Below are 6,000 nucleotides of genomic sequence, written 5' to 3' on the forward strand. Positions count from 1 at the left end.
GGAGGGCTAAGGGAGGGCTTATAGTAGGCCTAAGGGAGGGCTAAGGAAGGGCTTATAGTAGGGCTAAGGGAGGGCTTATAGTAGGGCTAAGGGAGGGCTAATGAAGGGCTAATAGTAGGGCTAAGGGAGGGCTAAGGAAGGGCTTATAGTAGGGCTAAGGGAGGGCTTATAGTAGGGCTAAGGGAGGGCTTATAGTAGGCCTAAGGGAGGGCTAAGGAAGGGCTTATAGTAGGGCTAAGGGAGGGCTAAGGGAGGGCTTATAGTAGGGCTAAGGGAGGGCAAAGGGAGGGCAAAGGGAGGGCTTATAGTAGGACTAAGGGAGGGCTAAGGGAGGGCTTATAGTAGGACTAAGGGAGGGCTAAGGGAGGGCTTATAGTAGGGCTAAGGGAGGGCTAAGGGAGGGCTTATAGTAGGGCTAAGGGAGGGCTAAGGAAGGGCTTATAGTAGGGCTAAGGAAGGGCTTATAGTAGGGCTAAGGGAGGGCTAAGGGAGGGCTTATAGTAGGACTAAGGGAGGGCTAAGGGAGGGCTTATAGTAGGACTAAGGGAGGGCTAAGGGAGGGCTTATAGTAGGGCTAAGGGAGGGCTAAGGGAGGGCTTATAGTAGGGCTAAGGGAGGGCTTATAGTAGGCCTAACGGAGGGCTAAGGGAGGGCTTATAGTAGGACTAAGGGAGGGCTAAGGGAGGGCTTATAGTAGGCCTAAGGGAGGGCTAAGGGGGGGCTTATAGTAGGCCTAAGGGAGGGCTAAGGGAGGGCTTATAGTAGGCCTAAGGGAGGGCTAAGCGAGGGCTTATAGTAGGCCTAAGGGAGGGCTAAGGGAGGGCTTATAGTAGGCCTAAGGGAGGGCTAATGGAGGGCTTATAGTAGGCCTAAGGGAGGGCTTATAGTAGGCCTAAGGGAGGGCTTATAGTAGGCCTAAGGGAGGGCTAAGGGAGGGCTTATAGTAGGCCTAAGGGAGGGCCTTCGTAGGCCTAAGGGAGGGCTAAGGGAGGGCTTATAGTAGGCCTAAGGGAGGGCTAAGGGAGGGCTTATAGTAGGCCTAAGGGAGGGCTAAGGGAGGGCTTATAGTAGGCCTAAGGGAGGGCTAAGGGAGGGCTTATAGTAGGCCTAAGGGAGGGCTAAGGAAGGGCTTATAGTAGGGCTAAGGGAGGGCTAAGGGAGGGCTTATAGTAGGCCTAAGGGAGGGCTTATAGTAGGGCTAAGGGAGGGCTTATAGTAGGCCTAAGGGAGGGCTTATAGTAGGCCTAAGGGAGGGCTTATAGTAGGCCTAAGGGAGGGCTTATAGTAGGCCTAAGGGAGGGATTATAGTAGGCCTAAGGGAGGGCTTATAGTAGGGCTAAGGGAGGGCTTATAGTAGGGCTAAGGGAGGGCTTATAGTAGGCCTAAGGGAGGGCTTATAGTAGGCCTAAGGGAGGGCTTATAGTAGGGCTAAGGGAGGGATTATAGTAGGCCTAAGGGAGGGCTTATAGTTGGCCTAAGGGAGGGCTTATAGTAGGCCTAAGGGAGGGCTTATAGTTGGCCTAAGGGAGGGCTTATAGTAGGGCTAAGGGAGGGCTAAGGGTGGGCTTATAGTAGGCCTAAGGGAGGGCTAAGGGAGGGCTTATAGTAGGCCTAAGGGAGGGCTTATAGTAGGCCTAAGGGAGGGCTAAGGGAGGGCTTATAGTAGGCCTAAGGGAGGGCTAAGGGAGGGCTTATAGTAGGCCTAAGGGAGGGCTAAGGGAGGGCGTATAGTAGGCCTAAGGGAGGGCTAAGGAAGGGCTTATAGTAGGGCTAAGGGAGGGCTAAGCGAGGGCTTATAGTAGGCCTAAGGGAGGGCTTATAGTAGGACTAAGGGAGGGCTTAATGTAGGCCTAAGGGAGGGCTTATAGTAGGCCTAAGGGAGGGCTTATAGTAGGCCTAAGGGAGGGCTTATAGTAGGCCTAAGGGAGGGATTATAGTAGGCCTAAGGGAGGGCTAAGGGAGGGCTTATAGTAGGGCTAAGGGAGGGCTTATAGTAGGCCTAAGGGAGGGCTTATAGTAGGCCTAAGGGAGGGCTTATAGTAGGCCTAAGGGAGGGAATATAGTAGGCCTAAGGGAGGGCTAAGGGAGGGCTTATAGTAGGCCTAAGGGAGGGCTTATAGTAGGGCTAAGGGAGGGCTAAGGGAGGGCTAATAGTAGGCCTAAGGGAGGGCTTATAGTAGGCCTAAGGGAGGGCTAAGGGAGGGTTTATAGTAGGCCTAAGGGAGGGCTTATAGTAGGCCTAAGGGAGGGCTAAGGGAGGGCTTATAGTAGGCCTAAGGGAGGGCTAAGGGAGGGCTTATAGTAGGCCTAAGGGAGGGCTAAGGGAGGGCTTATAGTAGGGCTAAGGGAGGGCTAAGGGAGGGTTTTGAACACAAGAAACATAAAAAACAAGCCTTTTAATTTCTATATTTTTTTTTACAGGTTACAGATAACTTCTAAATACGAGGTTGACTGTATTCACCGAGGATCTCACCTCTCGTCTCCTGATGGGCCCGGACCCGTAGCCGACATCCTGGAGGGGGTTTTACGTACGTCTTAAACGGAACCTGATTGGTTAAAATAATGTGGGTTTGTCCACAACGCAGAGATAAAAAGGGAATGTCAGCTCACTGGTTAAACTCCTCTCAAACTTAATGTTTTAATAAAGCTTCGGTGATTAAGATTTATTTCCAAGCGGTCTCAGGAGTTAGACCTTTTAATCGACAGTCTTGAAAAGCCTTGAGAGGAGAGGAAGCTGGGCTTAGTTTTAAATCAAATAAAACAAAATGGTGGTGGGGGCAGTTTCTAAATACGAAGTATACAGGCATCAAAAATAGGCTACTCTTGTTCTATGTGCATTGTGGGTAGTGTGCGTCACGGCTGCACAGGATGCTGCCCGCTGTCTAAATTCATGATATAACAAAACTGCGTTCTCTAAAACCAGATTTTGGTTAAATATCATCGCTGCCTGAAATTAACACATTGGATCATATTTTTAAGGACCTAAAAATATTTCCAGCCACCCATCTGAGCGCAACCTGATATAAGACAGGTACATTACCAAGCCTGGCGTTAAGGGCTGGAAAATGCCCGTTTTTTTTTACAAGACGAAATTAACAAACTAACGTTGGTTTGACATTAGCACCGCCTTAACACCACCTGGACATACAGCCCTATATGTATATAAATAATAATAATTAATATAATATTATATATATATATATAATAAAAAAATGTTTCCTTTGGTCATGGATGTGGTTATACTTTCCATGTCAATAAGAGGGGAAGAGAGAGGGTGAGAGGGAGAGGCGAGAGGGGTGGAAGAGAGGGTGAGAGGGAGAGGAAGAGAGGGTGAGGGAGAGAGGGAAAAGAGAGGGTGAGGGAGAGAGGGGGGAAGAGAGGGTGAGGGAGAGAGGGAAAAGAGAGGGTGAGGGAGAGAGGGAAAAGAGAGGGTGAGGAAGAGAGGGAGAGGGAGAGGTGAGAGGGGTGGAAGAGAGGGTGAGAGGGAGAGGAAGAGAGGGTGAGGGAGAGAGGGAAAAGAGAGGGTGAGGGAGAGAGGGAGAGGGAGAGGCGAGAGGGGTGGAAGAGAGGGTGAGAGGGAGAGGAAGAGAGGGTGAGGGAGAGAGGGAAAAGAGAGGGTGAGGGAGAGAGGGAAAAGAGAGGGTGAGGGAGAGAGGGAGAGGGAGAGGCGAGAGGGGAAGAAGAGAGGGTGAGAGGGAGAGTAAGAGAGGGTGAGGGAGAGAGGGAAAAGAGAGGGTGAGGGAGAGAGGGAAAAGAGAGGGTGAGGGAGAGAGGGAGAGGGGGGAAGAGAGGGTGAGGGAGAGAGGGAGAGGGGGGAAGAGAGAGGGTGAGACGGAGAGAGGAAGAAGAGAGAGGGTGAGAGCAAGAGGGAGAGAAGGAGAGGGGTGGAAGAGAGAGGGTGAGAGCGAGAGGGGGAGAGGGGCGGAAGAGAGAGGGAGAGAGCAAGAGAGAGGGAAGAGAGAGTGAGAGGGAGAGAGAGAGGGGGGGTGGAAGAGAGAGGGTGAGAGGAAAAGCGGAAGAGAGGGAGAAGACAGAGGGAGGGAGGGAGGGAGGGAGGGAGGGAGGCAGGGAGGGAGGGAGGGAGGGAAGAAGAGGGAGGGAGGGAAGAAGAGGGAGGTAGGGAGGGAGGGAGGGGAGAGAAGGAAAGATGGAGGGAGAGAGAGAGAGAGAGAGAGGAGGGAGAGAGGGAGGGGGAAGAGAGGGAGGGAGAGGAGATGGGGAGAGAGAGAAGGAGGGGAAGAGAGAGGGTGAGAGGGAGAGGAAGAGAGGGAGGGGGGGAAGAGAGAGAGGGGGGAGGGAGGGGGTGTTGGGAAAAGAGAAAGACAAAACATCTATGGAAATGACACACACACACACACACACACACACACACACACACACACACACACACACACACACACACACACACACACACACACACACTACAGTAGCATACCTCCTGATCTTGCTGAGTGTCAGCTTGACTTGAGGAAACTTCTCTTTAAAAGTCTCGTTCATGTCCTTCTTCAGATCAGACGGCTTCACGTACTCTATCACTGTTGTCTAGAGGGGGGAGAGAGAGGGGGAGGAGAGAGGGAGAGAGGGGGAGAGAGAGGGAGGGAGGGGGAGATAGAGGGAGGGAGGGAGGGAGGGGGAGAGAGAGGGAGGGAGGGGGAGAGAGAGGGAGGGAGTGGGAGAGAGAGGGAGGGAGGGGGAGAGAGAGAGAGGGAGCGAGAGGAGATGGGGAGAGAGAGGAGGGGAAGAGAGAGAGGGAGCGAGAGGAGATGGGGAGAGAGAGAAGGAGGGGAAGAGAGAGAAAGAGGGGAAGAGAGAGAGGGAGAAACTATTCATTAATTTCTCTATAACGTTTTAAAATGTGGCCCAGTAAAAGAAAGTCCATAATGGTATCTAATAACAATGGTAGCTTTACATGAATGGACTGCTGCACACTGTGTATATTAGTCAAATATACCTTTACATTATTTATGGTTATAAATATTTATTCACAGTAGACAGTCTGCTAGAGGCCATTCCATACAGTCTGGGAAGTTTACTCCACTCCAAAGCACCTGTCGACAAAGACAAGGCCAAGACAGCTGTCTAGTGATTAGAACCCTGTCTAGTGATTAGAACCCTGTCTAGTGATTAGAACCCTGTCTAGTGATTAGAACCCCATCTAGTGATTAGAACACTGTGTAGTGATTAGAATCCTGTGTAGTGATTAGAACACGGTCTAGTGATTAGAACCCTGTCTAGTGATTAGAACCCTGTCTAGTGATTAGAACCCTGTCTAGTGATTAGAACCCTGTCTAGTGATTAGAACCCTGTCTAGTGATTAGAACCATGTCTAGTGATTAGAACCTTGTCTAGTGATTAGAACACTGTCTAGTGATTAGAACCCCGTCTAGCGATTAGAACTCTGTCTAGTGATTAGAACCCTGTCTAGTGATTAGAACCCTGTCTAGCTGCTCTGGAGAATAACAGTGTAGAGATCAAAGGGAACCACCCTGTCCGGCAGGGCTACAGGTTAAATGTTGAAAGTAGTTCCCACAGGTCAATAAGCAGTTGACTGAGGAGTTAAAGAGATTTCCCCCATGATGTGACTATAAACCTAAACCCTTTTTTAGGACCCTGTCTTTCAAAGAGAATTCGTAAAAATCCAAATAACTTCACAGATCTTCATTGTAAAGGGTTTGAACACTGTTTCCCAATGCTTGTTCAATGAACCATGAACAATTAATGAACGGTCGTTAAGACACTAACAGCTTACAGACGGAAGGCAAGTAAGGTCACAGTTAGGTAAACTTAGGACACTAAAGAGGCCTTTCTACTGACTGAAAAACACCAAAAGAAAGATGCCCAGGGTCCCTGCTCATCTGCGTGAACGTGCCTTAGGCATGCTGCAAGGAAGCATGAGGACTGCAGATGTGGCCAGGGCAATAAATTGCAATGTCCGTACAGTGAGATGCCTAAGACAGCACTACAAGGAGACAGGATGGACAGCTGATCATCCTCACAGCT

At 50.4% G+C, this 6,000-nt stretch overlaps 1 pseudogene; it reads right to left on the minus strand.

The window, feature by feature from the left end:
• The window catches only part of LOC139369001 (CDK5 and ABL1 enzyme substrate 2-like), an 83,057-nt pseudogene that overhangs the window by 8,315 nt on the left and 68,742 nt on the right, over window positions 1-6,000 (minus strand).

Source organism: Oncorhynchus clarkii, chromosome 16, assembly GCF_045791955.1.
Source record: "Oncorhynchus clarkii lewisi isolate Uvic-CL-2024 chromosome 16, UVic_Ocla_1.0, whole genome shotgun sequence".
NCBI classification, from domain to species: Eukaryota; Metazoa; Chordata; class Actinopteri; order Salmoniformes; family Salmonidae; genus Oncorhynchus; species Oncorhynchus clarkii.